Source organism: Hypanus sabinus, chromosome 8 (genome assembly GCF_030144855.1).
Source record: "Hypanus sabinus isolate sHypSab1 chromosome 8, sHypSab1.hap1, whole genome shotgun sequence".
In the NCBI taxonomy this organism is placed as follows: Eukaryota; Metazoa; Chordata; class Chondrichthyes; order Myliobatiformes; family Dasyatidae; genus Hypanus; species Hypanus sabinus.
This window is the reverse complement of record NC_082713.1, coordinates 72,317,369-72,336,054: the sequence shown is the minus strand read 5'-3', so window position 1 is coordinate 72,336,054 and position 18,686 is coordinate 72,317,369.

Here is an 18,686-nt window from a genome sequence, read left to right as displayed (position 1 = left end):
CATACAGAGAGTCTCAGTCAGGCAGGCAGAGCAGGAATCCAGAGGTCAGGCAGAAGGCAGGGTCTTGAGGTACATGGCTTGGCTGGAGGAAACACCCCCCCCCCCCCGGGCGGGCCACATATATCCCAGGTAGGGCCACCTCCCAGGCAGAAACACAGAGGCCTGGGCAAGATGCGGACTCCTAGGCAGGTGCAGGGCGCAACCCCTCAGAAGCCGGGGTGGGGGGGAAGGGGCAGAACACCCCGCCGGGCAGCGGCAGTCCAGCCAGATCTGCCCAACAGGGGTCATGGATAGAAAAGGGCAGAATGCCCCACGCAGCAGCAGTCCAGCCAGACCTGCCCAACAGAGGCAAAGGAGTAGAATAGGGATGAGATCCAGGGTGACCAGCATGACAGCCATGATCCCCAGGTAGCTCAGGAGATGCAGGCAGACAGCACGACAGCACAAGCAAGGCGAAACGGGCAGAGCAGCAGGACCAGTGCATGCAAGAAAAAGCAGGGGAACAAGACCAACCTGGACAGAACAAATACAGAGCAGATCAGAACCCGGGCAGGGTAAACAGGATGCAGAGCAGATCAGAACCCAGGCAGGGTAAACAGGATGTGGAGCAGATCCCAAGGCCCCTTTTAAACACCTGCAGCTGAATTGGCCACAGGAATGCCTCCTTAAGCCAGGAGGATCCTAACTGGTTCAAGGGTGACGGGAGGGACAACTGCAAGACTGGGAGTCTGGAGTCCATGGACCGGATCAAGACCCGGAACACGGGCTCGGAATGGACCGGACCCCAACACTTGCCCACGTAAAGCAAAGAGCGGTTGTAGGTGGGTCATATTCTGCATGGAGGTTGGTGACCATTGGTGTGCCTCAGGGATCTGTTCTGGAGCCCTTACTCTTTGTGATCTTTATAAATGACCTGGATGAAGAAGTGGAGGGATGGGTAGTAGGTTTGCTAATGATACAAAGGTTGGGTGTGTTGAGCGTAGTGTGAAGGACTGTCAGAGGTTACAGCGAGACATTGATAAGATGCAAAACTGGGCTGAAAAGTGGCAGATGGAGTTCAACCCAGGCAGGTGTGAAGTGGTTCATTTTGGTAGGTCAAATATGATGGCAGAATATAGTATTAATGGTAAGACTCTTGGCAGTATGGAGGATCAGAGGGATCTTGGGGTCCAAGTCCATAGGATGCTCAAAGCCGCTATGCAGATTGACTCTGTGGTTAATAAGGCATATGGCCTTCATCAATCGTGGAATTGAATTTAGGAGCCAAAACGTAATATAGGAGCTATATAGGACCCTGTTCAGAACCCACTTGGAGTACTGTGCTCAGTTCTGGTTGCCTCACTACAGGAAGGATGTGAAAACCATAGAAAGGGTGCAGAGGAGATTTACAAGGATATTGCCTGGATTGGGGGAGCATACCTTATGAAAACAGATTGAGTGAACTCAGCCTTTTCGTCTTTGAGCGACGGAGCATGAGAGGTGACCCGATAGAGATGTATAAGAACATGAGAGGCATTGATCGTGTGGATAGTCAGAGGCTTTTTCACAGGGCTGAAATGGCTGCCACAAAAGGGCACAGGTTTAAGGTGCTTGGGAGTAGGTACAGAGGAGATGTCAAGGGTAAGTTTTTTTATGCAAAGAGTGGTGAGTGCCTGGAATGGTTTGCCAGCAAAGGTGGTGGAGGTGGGTACAATAGGATCTTTTAAGAGACTTTTGGATAGGTACATGGAGCTTAGAAATATAGAGGGCTATGGGTAAGCCTAGTTATTTCTAAGGTAGGGTCATGTTTAGCACAACTTTGTGGGCCGAAGGGCCTGTATTGCACTGTAGGTTTTCTATGTTTCTAAATCTACTCTCCTGAATCTTGAGGCAATGTCTCCTATCACAATTCTTATCTACTATTTGAAGCAACTTTCCTTTCAAGTCAAGTCAAGTCAAGTCACTTTTATTGTCATTTCGACAATAACTGCTGGTATAGTGCATAGTAAAAATGAGACAACATTTTTCAGGACCATGGTGTTATATCACACAGTATAAAAACTAGACTGAACTATGTAAAAAAAAAACACAGAGAAAGCTACACTAGACTACAGACCTACACAGGACTACATAAAGTTCACAAACACAGTGCAGGCATTACAATAAATAATAAACAGGACAGTAGGACAAGGTGTCAGTCCAGGCTCTGGGTATTGAGGAGTCTGATAGCTTGGGGGAAGAAATTGTTATATAGTCTGGTCGTGGAAGCCCAAATGCTTCGGAGCCTTTTCCCAGATGGCAAGGGGGAGAAGAGATTGTATGAGGGGTGCATGGGGTCCTTCATAAAGCTGTTCCTTTTGCGTGTAGTGTAAATGTCCGTGATGCTGGGAAGAGAGACCCTGATGATATTCTCAGCTGACCTCACTATCTGCTGCAGGTCTTGCGATCCGAGATGGTGCAATTTCCGAACCAGGCAGTGATGCAGCTGCTCAGGATGCTCTCAATACAACCCCTGTAGAATGTGATGAGGATGGGGGATGGGCAATGGACTTTCCTCAGCCTTCGCAGAAAGCAGAGACACTGCTGGGCTTTCTTTGCTATGGAGCTGGTGTTGAGGGACCAGGTGAGATTCTCCGCCAGGTGAACACCAAGAAATTTGGTGTTCTTGACAATCTCTACTGAGGAGCCTTTCCCTATTTTATCAATCACTTTCATAATTTTACTTTGTATGTTTCTATAAGATCTCTTCTCATTCTTCTAAGTTCCAGCAAGTATAGTCCCGGGTGACTTAATCTCGCCTCACAGGTTAACCCCCTTCATCTCTGAATCAGCCTGTTGAATCTTCTCCGAACACCCTCAAAGATAGAATATCATTCTCGAAGTAAGAAGACCAGAAATGCAGGCAGTACTCCAGGTTCAGCCTTGCCCTTTCCATGTTCAGTTGCAGCATAACCTCCCAGCTGTTAAATTCAATCCCTCCAGCACAGAAGACCAACATTCCATTTGCTTTCTTGATAACCTGTTGCACCAGCAAACCAATCTTTTGTGATTCCTGCACAAGATGACCCAAGTACAGCAGCATGTTGCAACCTTTCACCATTTAAATAATAATTGATCTTCTATTTTTCCTTCCAAAGTGGATGACCTTGCATTTACCAAAGTTGTATTCTGTCTGCCAGTCCCTTGACAATTTACTTAACATATCTACTGTATATCTCTCTGAAGACTCTCTTCATCCTCTGCGCAATTTGCTTTTCCACTCAGTTTAGTCATCAGCAAAGTTAGATGCACTACACTTGAACTCCTCTTCAAAATAGTGGTTGCATATTGTGAGCATTTGTGGGCCAAGCACTGACCCTTGTGGCCTTCCGCTGTCTACCAATCACCCATTTATCCCAGCTCTCTACCTCCTATTGCTTAACTAATCTTCTGCCCATGCTAATACATTATCCCCAACTCCATGCATCCTTATCTTAAGGACAAGTCATTCATGCAGCCTTTTATCAAATATCTTCTAGATTAAGAAATATATCACCACTGAGAGTATATTTAATAATTTGGCCTCCATTGCCTTCCATGGTGGAGAATTCTACACGTTCACCAGTCTCTGGGGGATGAAGTGTTTTCTTTTCTCCATTCCAAACAGCATACCTCAAATTCTGAGACTCCCACCACTGGATTTTCCAGCCTTTGGGAATATCCTCTCTACGTTGAAACTGACTATTTCTGTTAGGACTTTGTAGTCACAGCTCATTCCACTAAAATCTAGTGAATAATGCACCCATCCACTCTTTCCTCATACTTTCAATGTCATCCCAGGATGGTCTAGGAAATATTTACTACAAAACTTTCATAGTAAGTGCATGTGTCCTCAGATGAAGAGACCAAGCTGCACACAAAAGTTTAGGTGCCTTCATACAAAGGTCCTGTACAGAGGTAGCAAGACATCCTTGCTCCATCACTCAAATCCTTGTAATGTTGTGGGTTTGTCTACATACACAAAGATGCATTGTCTGGATTTGTTTTCATTTCTTACAGCTTCGTGACAAGCTACCAAGGTGCATTGGTAGGTGAAATCATGCCGCATTGATGAAATCTTTCATTAGTTTAAAAGGTCAAAAATATTACCTTTTGCTTTTACTGCATGTTGGTACAGCAAGAGACACCAAAAATTTGTATAATTAATACTGTAGAAATAAAGGGTGGGGACCCGCATTAATCTTTCAGAATTCACCCTTATCACAATCTACATCAGGGATAACAAGTTCTCTAATCCAATTCATCCCGCCAACCAAGCTACCTGTCTGAGCTTGCCCAATTTTCCTGTCTTGTCTCATGCCTCTTTGAACCTTTCCTATCCCTGTTCCTACCCAACTGTTGTTTAAGTCTTGTAACTGTACTTGCCTCTACTGCTTCATCTGGCTCCTTCTGTCCTTTGTGTTAAAAAATGCCAGCTCGAGTCCCTTTTTAATCTTTCCGCTTTCACTTTAACTGAGTAATTTTACTTAACTTTATGTAATGAAGCAAGAGGTCCTGAGATAAACAGGTCCCAAAAACACTTAATACCTAGTTCATCCCAATCCTTAAAGACATTGTCAGTCATGGAAGGGATAAAAAATTAATTAAGGAGAATGGGAGATGATAATGAAAAATTTGCTAAACCAAAAAATTCCCTAAATTGAGACCAAATCCTTAAAGTTTGCTTAACAATTATGTTAATTATGTTATCTGTTATTTTATTTTTTTGCTGAAAAAGAAGAGTATGATCCAAGAAGAGAGACAATAGAGGAATTTTTTACAGAATTAACTTCTAAGGAAACCCATGATGGGCAATCTTTACGATAAATATAATAGGACCAGAATGTAATATTCCTTATATTGGCAGTCCAATAGTAAAACCTGAAATTGGGTAGGGCTAATCCACCCATCTCTTTATTTCTTTGTAGGTAAACTTTACTTAAGCGAGCTTGTTTATTATTCCAAATATAAGATGTTAAAATTGAATCTAAAGAATCAAAGTAGGTCTTAGGAATAAAAATAGGTAAGGCCTGAAAAAGATATAAAAATTTAGGAAGAATCTTCATTTTAATCGAATTAATTCAGCCAATTAGGGATAAAGAAAAAGGAGACCATTTAGAAAGCGTCTTTTTCACATAATTCAACAAGGGTTTAAGTTTTCTTTAAATAAATTCTTGAAGTTTTTAGTAATTGTTACACCTGGATATGTAAATTGACGTAACATCTTGGAACGGAAATTTGGCATTTGATGACATTAGGTCATTTAAAGGAAATAGCTCACTTTTATGTAAGTTCAGCTTATATCCTGAAAAAAAAACTAAAATGGGAAATTAAAGAAAGAACCAAAGGTAAGGAAGTTTCAGCGTTAGAGATAAAAAGTAAAATATCATCAGCGTATAACAAAATTTTATGAGTCATACCTTCCCTTAGTATACCAGAAATGTCCTTAGATTCTCATAATGCTATTGCTAAGGGTTCTATAGATAAAGCAAAAAGTAAAGGACTATGAGGGCAACGTTGTCTAGTTCCCCACTGTAATTTAAAGGGCTTAGAAATTTGAGAGTTAGTAATAACCTGAGCGGTAGGAGACAAGTAAATTACTTAACCCAACGAATAAAATTATGATCTCTTGCTTCATTTGACCAATTGTCAACTAAATTTGCACTCCCAAAAACACATTTTTACATATACCTTCAAATTAAAGATTTCTTACGTTTCCAATTAACTACTTTTCCTATAGGTACTGATAAAAATTTACAGGACGATCCTTTAAATTTAAAAACTTTTGTTAATGGTTCTATTACCAGTATATATAACTTGTTGATTGATTCTAGACAAGACTGTTTGGATAAAATAAAAAAAGCTTGGGAGGATGACCTAAATTGGCAGATTTCTGATGATAGATGGAATAAAATTCTTAAACGGGTTAATAAATCATCTTTCTGTGCTCATCATTCTCTTCTACAATTTAAAGTGGTTCAGGGAGCTTACATTTCTAAACAGAAGCTCTCCAGTTTTTACCCAAATTTTTCTCCACTTTGTAACAAATGCAACTCTGCTGATGCCTCTTTAATTCATATGTTTTGGTTTTGCCCTACAATTGAAAAGTTTTGGCAGGAAGTATTTCATACCTTCTCTCAACTTTTTAGGGTCCAATTTGACCCAAATCCCTTTACTGCCTTGTTTGGTATTATTGCAAATGAAGATATAACTTTAAATACTTCTAACCTACAGGTTTTAGTTTTTACCTCTCTTTTAGCAAGAAGAGCAATCTTGCTTAAATGGAAGGAGTCTACCCCTCCTACACATCTTCAATGGCTACATGATATTATGTCTTATTTAAATTTAGAAAGGATCCGCTGCTCAGTCTTAAATTCGAAACAATCTTTTTATGATATCTGGGGACCTTTCCTAAATTACTTTTCCAATTTATAAAGTTTAACAGTGCACAGACTTTCGTGTATATTTTTATCTTCTCTTCTTAAGCGAATATGTTTTTTTTCTAATTATCCATTATCATCCATCAGCTTTTTTCTTTGGTAGTTGGTAGGGGGTTGACTTTTTTTATATAATTTTTTTTTATGATGTATGACCTATCTTTAAATTTTTGATTACAGGGTGGTATACCATTATGTGTTATGCTATAACATTTTGGTCAATTTTATTACAATATATGAATGTACACAAGTTATGTTGAGATGTATCTATGTGTTGCACTCTGTAAATCTTGTTTTTTCTTCTGAATAAAAATACTATAAAAAGAAAACTTCATGTAATAAAGTTGTCTGAAGTCACAGGCATCCAAATACATATATCAGAATATATTAGTCTGGCTTTTCAAATTTATTTTTTGGGTTCTAGCCAGTGGTACCAAGGTCAAAAATATTGCCCATTCCTAAATGGTCAATTGCCTGCTTGAATAGTCCTGTGGTAAAGGTAATCCTGCAGTGTGGGTGGATGAGAATTTCCACACTTAGAGCTGGTGACAATGAGGAACCGACAATAGATTGGAGAGTATGACTTGAAGGGAAACTTTGCATATTACTGATTTCCTATACACCTGCTATTCTCGGTGGGTGAGTTAACAGATTTGGAAGTTACTGTTGGAGTGGCCTGGGTGAACAGCTGAAGTTCATTTTGTAGATGGTTCTGCAGCCACTGTGAGCTAGTAGTGGAGGGTACAGACAGTTAGGGCAGTTAACGGTATGCCCATTTGGCAAGTCGCTTTGTCCTGGGTGCTGTACCCCTTTGTGAGAGTTTCTGGTGTGCAGGCAATAGGAGAGGATTCTGGCTTGCTTCTTAATTGTGCCTTGTAGATGGTGGAAAGGCTTTGGGGTATAAGATCATAGTCATAAGATGCAGGACCAGAATTAGGCCAGTCAACCCATCGAGTCTGCTCTGCCATTTTAACATTGCTCATTGAATTTTTCTCTCAGCCAATCACCTGCCTTCACCCCGCATCCCTTCATGCCAATCAAGAATCTTTCAACCTCTGCCTTAAATATAAATAAAGACTTGACATTCATAGCTGCCTGCGGCAAAGCATTTTACAGATCCACCACTCTCTGGCTAAACACATTCTTCCGCATCTCCATTCTAAAAGGATGCCTCTGTATTCTGAGCCTCTCTCATCATAAGAAACATTCTCCCCACATCCACTCTAGCAAGACCTTTCACCACTCTATAGATTTTAATGAGGTCACCCCTCATTCTTCTAATTCTAGTGAGTACAGGCCCAGAGCCATCAAATAAACCTCCATTGAATCCTCTCTGCTGTTCAGCACACCCTTCCTAAAGTAAGAGGCCCAAAACTGCTCACAATACTCCAAGTGAGGCCTCACCAGTGCTTAATAAGTATCAACATTACATCATTGCTCTTATATTCTAGTCCTCTTGAAACAGATGCTAACATTCCATTTGTGTTCCTCACCACAGGCTCAACCTATAAATTAACTTTTAGGGAATCCTGCACAAGGACTCTCAAGTCCCCTTGTGCCTCAGTTTTTTTGTATTTTTTGTCCATTTAGAAAATAGTCAACCCTTTCATTTCTTCTACCAAAGTGCATGACCATACACTTCCCGACATTGTATTCCATCTGCTATTTATTTGCCCATTCTCCTAATCTGTCTAAGTCCTTCTGTAGCCTCTCTACTTCCTCAAAACTACCTGCCCCTCCACCTATCTCCATATTGTCTGCAAACTTTGCAACAAAGCCTTCAATTCCATCACCAAATCATTGATATATAACATAGAAAGAAATGGTCCCAATTCAGACCCCTGTGGAACACCACTAGTCACCGGCATCCTACCAGAAAAGCCTCCCTTTATTCCCTCTCCTTTGTCCTGCCATTCACCCACTGCTTTATCCATGCTAGAATCTTTCCTGTAATACAATGGGCTTATAGCTTGTTAACTAGTCTCATGTGCGACACCTTGTCAAAGGCCTTATGAAAATTCAAGTAAGATAGTGTATCACTCAGAATGGGATGCCGAACACTCTTGTAACTACAGTATTTATGTAGTTGGCCCAGCTGAGTTTCTGATCTTGCTGACTCCTGATAATTATGGCAAGTGATAAGGTAATGGTATTACCAATTCATTGTCAAGCATAATTAGATTCTATTTTGTAGATGGTTAGTATTTGTAAATTTTGTGACACAAATATTACTTACTACATACAGCTCATGCCCAAATCTTCTCTGGAATTTTCACATGCAGGCATGGAATTGATTTGTTTATTTATTGACATACAACACAAAATAGCCCCTTCAAGCCAAGCTACCACGCAATCCCCCAATTTAATCCTGGCCTAATCATAGGATAATTTATAATGACCAATTAACCTACAAAACAGTGTTTCTTTGGACTGCAGCAGGAAACCAGAGGGAGCCATGCCATTAAGAGGAGAACACAGGCAGCAGTGAAAATTCAACCCAGGGCGCCGGTACTATAAAGCCTTGTGCTAACCACTATGCTACTGTGCTGTCCCAAATGAATGCTCTATTTGCTGAGGAACTGTAAGTGGAATTAAGCATTTGACAATCATCTGGAAACAGCCCCATTTCTGACAAGATGAAAGAAAGATCACTGCAGAGCAGCTCAGAATGGTTTGGCCCATGATAATGCCTGCAGGCACTTTTATAGAGACAACCTATATTAGGAAATTAGGATTATTGACTAGAGAAGACCTATATTAGGAAATTAGAATTATTGACCCCCTAACACCACAGACATTTTTCTTTCTTCAAGATATGACACCAACCTTTGAAGTATTTTTTTTTATCTGATGTCCACCAACTTCAGTTTTGCCAGAGCACTTGACCAAATGCTGATGTATTGTCAATGGCGGTCACTCTTACCTCACCTTTGAAATTCAGCCTTTTGGTCCCTGTTTGGACCCAAGGTTGTGATGAGGCCTGGTGCAGAATGGTCCTGATAAAGCCCAAAGTAGACATGTTAAGTATGTAATGGCTCCGTCTGTCTAAGTAGACAATGGATGCACCCATTTCCGGGGCGCAGGCCTGGGCGATGAATATAGAGATCCTGGGCTGCCCAGACATCAAGGTCCCCCTCTCGGCCTCATGGATGTGGTCCAAAGGAATGTGAAACAGTACATTTTGCATCAGCTTGGCTGCAGGAGCTGCTGGGATGTGATGTGATACATCATCCAATTGCCTTAAGGGCTCCACTCTGGATTTGTGTAGGGTTTACTCCTTAGCCTTCTCTCCTCATGAAGATACCCCCAAGGTAGAAGGCAGTGGGATCATAACCCTGGATAGGGGCAACATTGTTAAGTAGATTAATGGTAACTGCTGCTGGACTGCACATTTAAAGATTCTATCCATCACTTTCCTGATGACAGAGAATAGCTGGATTAGATTAGTCTTACTTCTTGTGATTATGTCATACTGGGGCAATTTTCCATGTCGTCATTTGGATGTAGGTGCTGCTTTTACAATGCATGTCTCTGTTACAGCTGGATGTTTACTGATCCTTAGGCTTCATTGCAAATAGTGCTTTCAACTTTTCTTTAGATAGATAAATAGATACTTTATTGATCCCAAAGGAAATTGTGGTGTTACAGAAGCATTACAAGTGCCCAAATATACAAATATAGAAATATTAGTAGAGAACTTAGAAAGAGTAAAATATAAGTTACTTCATCTTTAGCCCTCACATGCACTGTCATCAAGGATGGGATGTCCTTGCTGTCTGCTGCTCAGTTAACTGTTTAATTGCCCATCATCAATCACAACTATGTCGAGCAGATCCTTCGTCTGAACCATTGGTTGTGGGATTGCTTAGCTCTGTTTATTACACTGTTTAGCAGACAAGTAGTCCAATATTGCATCTTCACAAGACTGCCATCTCATCATTGTTAAGCATGCCTGGTGCTGCTACCAACAAGCACTTCTATAGTTCTCATAGAACCAGGGTTCAACCTTGGTCCATTGAAGAGACACATATAACATCCATACAGAATGCCTGAGAAGATAATTATTTCTCTAAACCAACAAATATAACCATATAACAATTACAGCACAAAACAGGCCATCTGGACCCTTCTAGTCCATGCCAAATGCTTACTCTCACCTAGTCCCACCGACCTGCACTCAGCCCATAAACCTCCATTCCTCTCCTGTCCATATACCTATCCAATTCTTTTTTAAAATGACGAAATCGAACCTGACTCTACCACTTCTACTGGAAGCTCGTTCCACACAGCTACCGCTCTCTGAGTAAAGAAGTTCCCCCTCGTGTTACCCCTAACTCTCAACTCATGTCCTCTTGTTTGAACCTCCACTGCTCTCAATGGAAAAAGCCTATACACGTCAACTCTATCTATCACCCTCATAATTTTAAATACCTCTATCAAGTCCCCCCTCAACCTTCTACGCTCCGAAGAATAAAGACCTAACTTGTTCAACCTTTCTCTGTAAATAGGTGCTGAAACCCAGGTAACATCCTAGTAAATCTCTTCTGTACTCTCTCTATTTTGTTGACATCTTTCCTATAATTCGTGACCAGAACTGTACACAATACTCCAAATGGGGCCTCAACAATGCCTTGTACAATTTTAACATTACATCCCAACTCCTATACTCAATGCTCTGATTTATAAAGGACAGCATACCAAAAGCTTTCTTCACCACCCTATCCACATGAGATTCCACCTTCAGGGAACTATGCACCAATATTCCTAGATCACTCCGTTCTACTGCATTCCTCAATGCCCTACCATTTACTATGTATGTCCTATTTGGATTATTCCTACCAAAATGTAGCACCTCACACTTATCAGCATTAAACTCCATCTGCCACCTTTCAACCCATTCTTCTAACTGGCCTAAATCTCTCTGCAAGCTTTGAAAACCTACTTCATTATCCACAATGCCACCTATCTTAGTATCATCTGCATACTTACTAATCCAATTTACCACCGCATCATCCAGATCATTAATGTATATGACAAACAACAATGGACCCAGTACAGATCCCTGAGGCACGCCACTAGTCACCGGTCTCCAACCTGACAAACAGTTATCCACCACTGCTCTCTGGCATTTCCCATCCAGCCACTATTGAATCCATTTTACTACTTCAATATTAATATCTAATGATTGAACCTTCCTAACTAACCTTTCATGTGGAACTTTGTCAAAGTCCTTACTGAAGTCCATATAGACAACACCCACTGCTTTACCCTCGTCAACTTTCCTAGTAAGCTCTTCAAAAAATTCAGTAAAATTTGTCGTACATGACCTTCCACGCACAAATCCATGTTGACTGTTGCTAATCAGATCCTGTCTATTCTGATAATGACATATACCATCTCTAAGAATACTTTCTATTAATTTACCCACCACTGACATCAAACTTATAGGCCGATAATTGCTAGGTTTACTCTTAGAACCCTTTTTAAACAATGGAACAACATGAGATTTCAGGGCAAGTGCCATGATGATGAAACCACCCGTCACAATGCAATTTTCAACAATGCAAAAACCAGAGCAGAAAATATCTGAGAATAAGAAGGGACAAAAAAATGAAACTTTAAGATGTCATAAGGTGCATGAGTAAAAGGAAGCTGATCTGTTCGAAAGCTGCCAACATGAATGTGGGTTATGAAAATGAAGTTGCTTGCTGTGATCACAGAGTAAGTACCCTGTGTAGTAACCTGACTGTTAGTATCTTAGTCTGGTTGTTGTAGTTTTGTGCGGCAAGTGTTTTACTCTTCACACTTCTAATTGTTTTGTGTCAAGCCACTCCTCAAGCTCATGGCCGCCTCGATGGACCACGGCAAAGCCTTCTCGGATCTTAGTGAGCGGGCATGTTTGGACCAGGTGGAGCACCTCAGGGGCCAGCTGGGGTTTGTCAGGGGCCCCATCGGTGTAGTATTTGTGCCATTTTGATGTGTTGAATTCTGAGCCTGTCCTGTTTTTTCAGGTAGGTGTAGTAAAGCCCAGGAGGAGTGAGGTGGAGTCTTTGATCAGATCTCCACTGGGGGTTGTGTTGGTGAGCCAGTATTGATGCCATTTAATGTGTTTGTCATAGGAGTCGAGGTTTTTCAAGTTATAAAAAGGTTTTCGGGATTTGAGTCAGGAAGCTGGAAGAGCGTTTTTGATGGGTTTATGAACTGGTATGTTGTTGGGCACATTTTGGATATGCTTGTAGAATTTTGCTGAAGATGCATTTCTACAGATCTCCAGGGTTTGGCAATTTGAATGTGCATGAATGTGAGAAGTTGCAATGAGAAAAGGATTCAGCCCAATAGATCACAGGCACATCTCTCCCCAACATTAATTATGTCTTTGTGAGGCGCTGTCTCAAATAGAAAACGTTAAGCATCATTTAAGCCATGCCATCTTTTCACAGGCACACCAGGCATGAGATACAGAAGCCAGAAGTTCCACACCAACAGGTTCAAGAACAGCTACTTCCCCTCAAACATTTGGTTCTTGATCAAATCAGCACAACCCTATTCACTGGGTCAGTATTTAAACACTATGACTACTTCGAACTCAATGGAGGTTACTGTCTTTGTTCTAGTTATTTTCTTGCTTGTAAGAAAATCTGTATAATTTGTGTTTCATTTGTGTTTTCTTGTGAATGCTGTATATCTGATGTTATGTGTCACTGATGTTGCTGTAAGTAAGGTTTATACACACATGTGCTGTACTTTTACATAGGACAATAAACGTAACTTTCAATTTAACTTTAATTACTGTCTTTTCTGCAGCCTTGGGGCGGCTAGTTCCAATTTGTGGACAAGGATGAAAATTAATCCTTGTTGAGAATGGATTACCTGACTGGAAACAGTTCACTTGCCTTGTTGTGTTTGCAATATTTTCCTCTTCTCCTCCAAATTAATAGCCAAGTTCAATTCGAAGGGAGGTGATCTTGGATATGATCTCAGTAGACAACTCAGCCTTCAGACAGAAAAAAACCACTATCATTAATTATGAAGGTTGTTCCAGCACCTTCACAATACCAAGTGGATAAAATCGGAACTCAAGAGCTCAAAGATAAGGTACTGGCAGCCAGGGGTAGCAGCAGAATTAAATTACACTATGATCTATAGGCAAAATATCATATTCCTGGGCATACAATGGCATTCTGGGGGGCAGGAGACACCAGATCAGGCTAAGCGTAAGATCTTGGGTGCTACGGCATACCTCTAAAAAGCACATGCAGTGCTTCATTGAGGTATTGGCATCAGCACAGCCCCCACCTGATGATTTTTCCTGCACATCCCACCCCCATACCAGGTCTCCCAGAAAAAGACTGCCTTCCAATCGCTTCCCTGGCGTTTGGAAGCACAAGCCAGGCAATATAAAAGGCCCTCTCCTTGGCCCCTAGACAGATTATGGGGATGTTCAAACTATAGGTTTCAGCTACCCTCAGCAAGGCTGTGGAGCCTGTGGCAGGAGGTGGAGGGGCATAGCGCCCCCTTGAGTTTTGGAGGTGTGAGAAGCAGGTGATGGCTGGCTACTGGGCTGACTTGGCCACAGAATTCAGACTGCCTCTGATTCACTCATCTTGTGACCACTCCTTCCTAACACATAGCTCTGACAATGTGACCCACAGAGAGGACCATGTCTTGCAGTCTTCCATTGTCACACGGACATGGGCCGTTGCGGACTGGGCAGAGAAGGGTCCCAATAGTCCATAATAACAACCACTACACCCGTGATGAGGTTCCCACCATTAATCCCTTGCCCAGACAGAGGGGTAAACCGTACAACAACCTGACTGCTAAACAAAAGCAGCAAGACAGGTTTACCAATGGCTCCAGGCATAAGAGAAGCAATAAATAGTGGCGGAGGGCCGCTGCCCCTCATCCTGTGTCAGGAAGAGTTGTTGCCTAGGAGGGTAAGGGAGGATTGAGCCAGTTAGCTGAGCTGGTGGATGCAACCCTGCCCCTCCAGGGTCTGTGAGGATCTGGTCAGTGGCTAATGACATGGTAGTCTGGATACCTTATTGCCATGGGCAGAACTGGGAGATATCCCTCTGCTAACAAGGAAGGAAACATAGAAAACCCACAGCACAATACAGGCACTCAGGTTACCCATAGCCCTCTATTTTTCTAAGCTCCATGTACCCATCCAGGAGTCTCTTAGAAGACCCTATTGTATCCACCTCCACCACTGTTGCCGGCAGCCCATTCCACACGCTCACCACTCTCTGCGTAAAAAACTTGCTCCTGACATCTCCTCTGTACCTATTTCCAAGCACCTTAAAACTGTATCCTCTTGTGCTAGCCATTTCAGACCTAGGAAAAAGCCTCTGACGATCCACAAGATCAATGCCTCTCATCATCTTATACACCTCTATCAGGTCACCTCTCATCCTCCGTCGCTCCAAGGAAGGAGAAGGAGTGACGGTGCAGATGAGCACAGTGACACAGCGAATGTGAGCAGAAGCAGTATTCTGGGTTGACTGTGTTGATGCCAAATGCTGCTGTGGAGCTGGCCACTCCCTGAACACAACATGGTGCATGGTGCAGCTCTGGCCTCCCTGTGGCTCCCCACAAAATGATACACCTGCTGCTGTCTGGGTACACAGAACCATACATACAAAACTTTAATAGCCTGGACAGCCACCCTTTCCATTAGGGTCAGCACTGTAAAGGACATATCAGAGTGAGAGAAAAATTCTGGATGATAGCCTTTCACGTGTATAGTGCATTCCTATCCCAGGAGCTGGTACACATGGTCTGTGTGATGGAGGTACTGGCCACCAAGATGGCCACGGCACTCAAAAGTACATTGGCCAGAGTGTCAGCTGAGATGATTGCTTTTCAGATGGTGGCCTTGCTCGTGGAGAAGGGTGGCACCTGTACTGTGATGGGTTCACTATATCCCCAACGAGTCTGGGAACATTACTCACCTGGCTGAACATATCCAACTATCAATCCATAAGATCAGAGGAGTGCAGGGTCAGCTCCATAACCACTATGCCCCAGGGGGAGGTTGTTGGGGGTTAGGGTCCTTGGAAGTTTGGTGGACTACTATATTACACAGGGTAGTAACTGGTGACTCATAATTCTGGGTGTTGCAGTGTTATGTTTTGTGGCTAATAGAGTGGGGCAGCCGCAGGGTTTATACTAGCCTGCAGTCCAAGTGTCATGGCGTTGTGTCCTTTGAGGGGCAGCATGTTGCCGTGTCAATCTTACCTGCTCAACAAAAGCCACTCCCCCTGCTAGCTCAGGTTTACGGAGCTCTTGCAGCCCTTCTACAGGTTTCCGTTTGGTACCGTGCTGCAGGCTGATGATGTCACAGTGCCGATAGCGAGTTGAAAGCACCCAGTCTTTTACCTCCAGGGTCTCAGCGACAGACAGGGCCGTGACCAGTGCTGCAGGATCAGGGGAAACGTCCTTCAGTGAGGCAGGGCCTGAGTGCACAGTTCAGATAAGCTTTTGCAACTGGGTGTAACTTGATGAGCTTACTGAATGTTTAGTGCTTGCATTGTCCTGTAAATAAAGTGAACTTACTCATCAACAGTAAGTGCCCTCTGTCCCCACTCACTGAATCCGCAAGTCTGATTTCACACAACATACAGCTCTTACCACATAAGAATGTTAACAGAAATGACATGGTACGTGCAAGAGCACATTCCTGTTTGGAGGGTATCTGCAGACTAAGCCAGGGAAATGCAGGCCTAGAATTTTAACCACACTCCTCATGCACGACAGTAATGCTAAACTAAAATAGAGCAGATTGACATCTTTGACTGCTTTTGGTTATATGCTTATTAACTGCCAAAAGAATATTTTATTTTAAGTTTGCAAATTGCTTGTTTCTATACTGTTTATATTTTCTGATCCTGTTAGAAATTCAGAGAAAAATAAATCTAAATATAGCCAGCTTTATTGTAATACTGGATTATTAGAAACCAAAGTATGATCAAAAGTCACATTTATTCTGAGATGTCAATTTAGAAAATGTTATAAGATGTATTGATTAATTGCTCAGGAGAATGTACTTTTGATAACAAACAGGAAAAATAATTCCCATAAAAGGCGAAGCTTGAATGAACAGAATTCACAAAATGATAACTAAATATCATGGCTATTTAGCAAACATTAGATCACAAATTAGAAAATAACAGTTTGAACTACTAATCAAGTTCAAGTTAAAGGTCTATCTAATACACTAACTGATCAGTTGCCCCTCATTACATTTCTCTTATTTCTGCAAAATTATTCTATTTTACTGGATGGAGACACGAGATCTGCAAGCCAAAGCAACAAGCAAGTCTTGCATTAGAAGTGGGAGTGGAGCGGGAAATTGTCAGTATTTAGAGAGGAGGGGGAGTGGGTCAGTTGGAGAAAGGTGGGACAGAGAGGGATAGAGGATTGGGACGTGGGGTGGGAAGGCCAAGCCATCCTTGCTGCTTCAGGTTTTCCATTTCAGGACATTTGAAGTTCAAGTGTCTTTTCAAGAAATGCTATTTCCTTTCTACTGCGATTGATAAAACTCTCTCTCTCAAGCACTGGTCAAGATGAATGTCTTGACTTTGGGAAAGGTTTATTGTATTTTCCAGCTTGTATTTTCTTTCACGAGACATGGAAGAAAGTGCAAGGAGATGAATACAGATATTTTAAAAAACCATCGGAGTATACATTAGAGACCACCACATAGTGATCTGACTGCGAGACAAACCAAACCATTGCTCACACCCTACATCCAAATGCAGACCAGTTCCATGTTCCCACTGCAAAGGTGAGTATCATCAGCCACATAACCATTGGAAGCAGGCTGGTGTTGAGATTTCCCTTTGCTACAAATACATTTATCTGTACATAGTTTTTGTTAGACAACATGCATCCCATAATCCCATTGTATACAGTAAGGATTATGGTGATGAATTGATAGTAAAGCATTGCCTACAACCAGATTACAGTAGAAAATGAAACATATTTAGCCTTGAGATAAAGCAAAGGCATTGGGTTATGTCATTTCCAACACTCCTTGGATCTTACTTAATCATGAGAAAAACCAATCCTTCTCTTTAATGCATATCTGGCAGTGCTTTTAAAGTTAGGGAGTAGAGAGCACTAGATCAAGAGTATATTGTTAAAATTGGAACCACTCTTATAAGCAGGGTCCAGACTTCAAACAGCTTCATTGATACTTAAAGCAGTGACTGATTTTTCAAAAGCCGCAATTTGCACCCGTGTAAACAAAGTCCGCCATTGATTACATAGCAGCTATTATTTCACACAAATGGGCAGTATATGACAGAAGTAATTTAGTAACTAATATTTATGGTTATTCAAGAATAGTAACAAATTATGTATTTAAATGAACAACAGAATAAATTTTACTAAAGTATTATAAAAGTGTGTATTAGTTCTTAGTAGTCAACAAAAGAGGAATTAATCCTGTGCATGCTCTCATGCTCTTTTGATTGACTGTAAATTAAAAAAATCAACACAGGACACCTAGTGTAGATAGGTGCCTTCAATTAATCTTTCAATAATTGCATTGTCCAAACCTTCATTATTATTTCTAACATTCAAACTGATTAACGATACCTTCAAATTTGTTGCAGTTCCTATTGTGACTGTGAACTAAGTGAGTAGACACACTTAAACTGGGGATAAAGAAGACTTTATTTTGCACAAGCAGGCATCATTCAGGAAAGAGGCTCACAAACCCAAAGATATGGCACACTTTTGTACACTTAAGAACAAAAGGTAACAGTAGGTGATTGAATACAATTTTAATAGTTGCAATAATGATGTTAACTTCAATACTTTGGGGTCACAGCAGCTCCTTTGAAATACATAGTGGAAGCACATTGTAATTGATAAGACACCTGTGAAGGTCCAGATGCCTTAGGGAGAAATGAATTAACACAAGCATTCCAAAAGCTTTTGATGACAGGGAGCTAGACAGCCAAAATTAATATTGTCAGTGCTGTCTCTGAGTAAACAAATATGGTAAGTACACAAAAACTTGATTTCCTATACTTGTGGCCAGTTGATATGCTAAGTGATGACATCATCTAGTCTGCCAGCTTGAGTTCAATTCACAATGATGCAAATAACTTAGCCATGTTACCTAGTTTGATGCAAGCCAATTAACACAAACCCATTGTTTTAATGTTTTGCTCTTGGATAAGAAATCTTTCAGTCTGTGGAGAAGGCGTTGCTTTGGATTTCAATTTGCTGTATGTAATT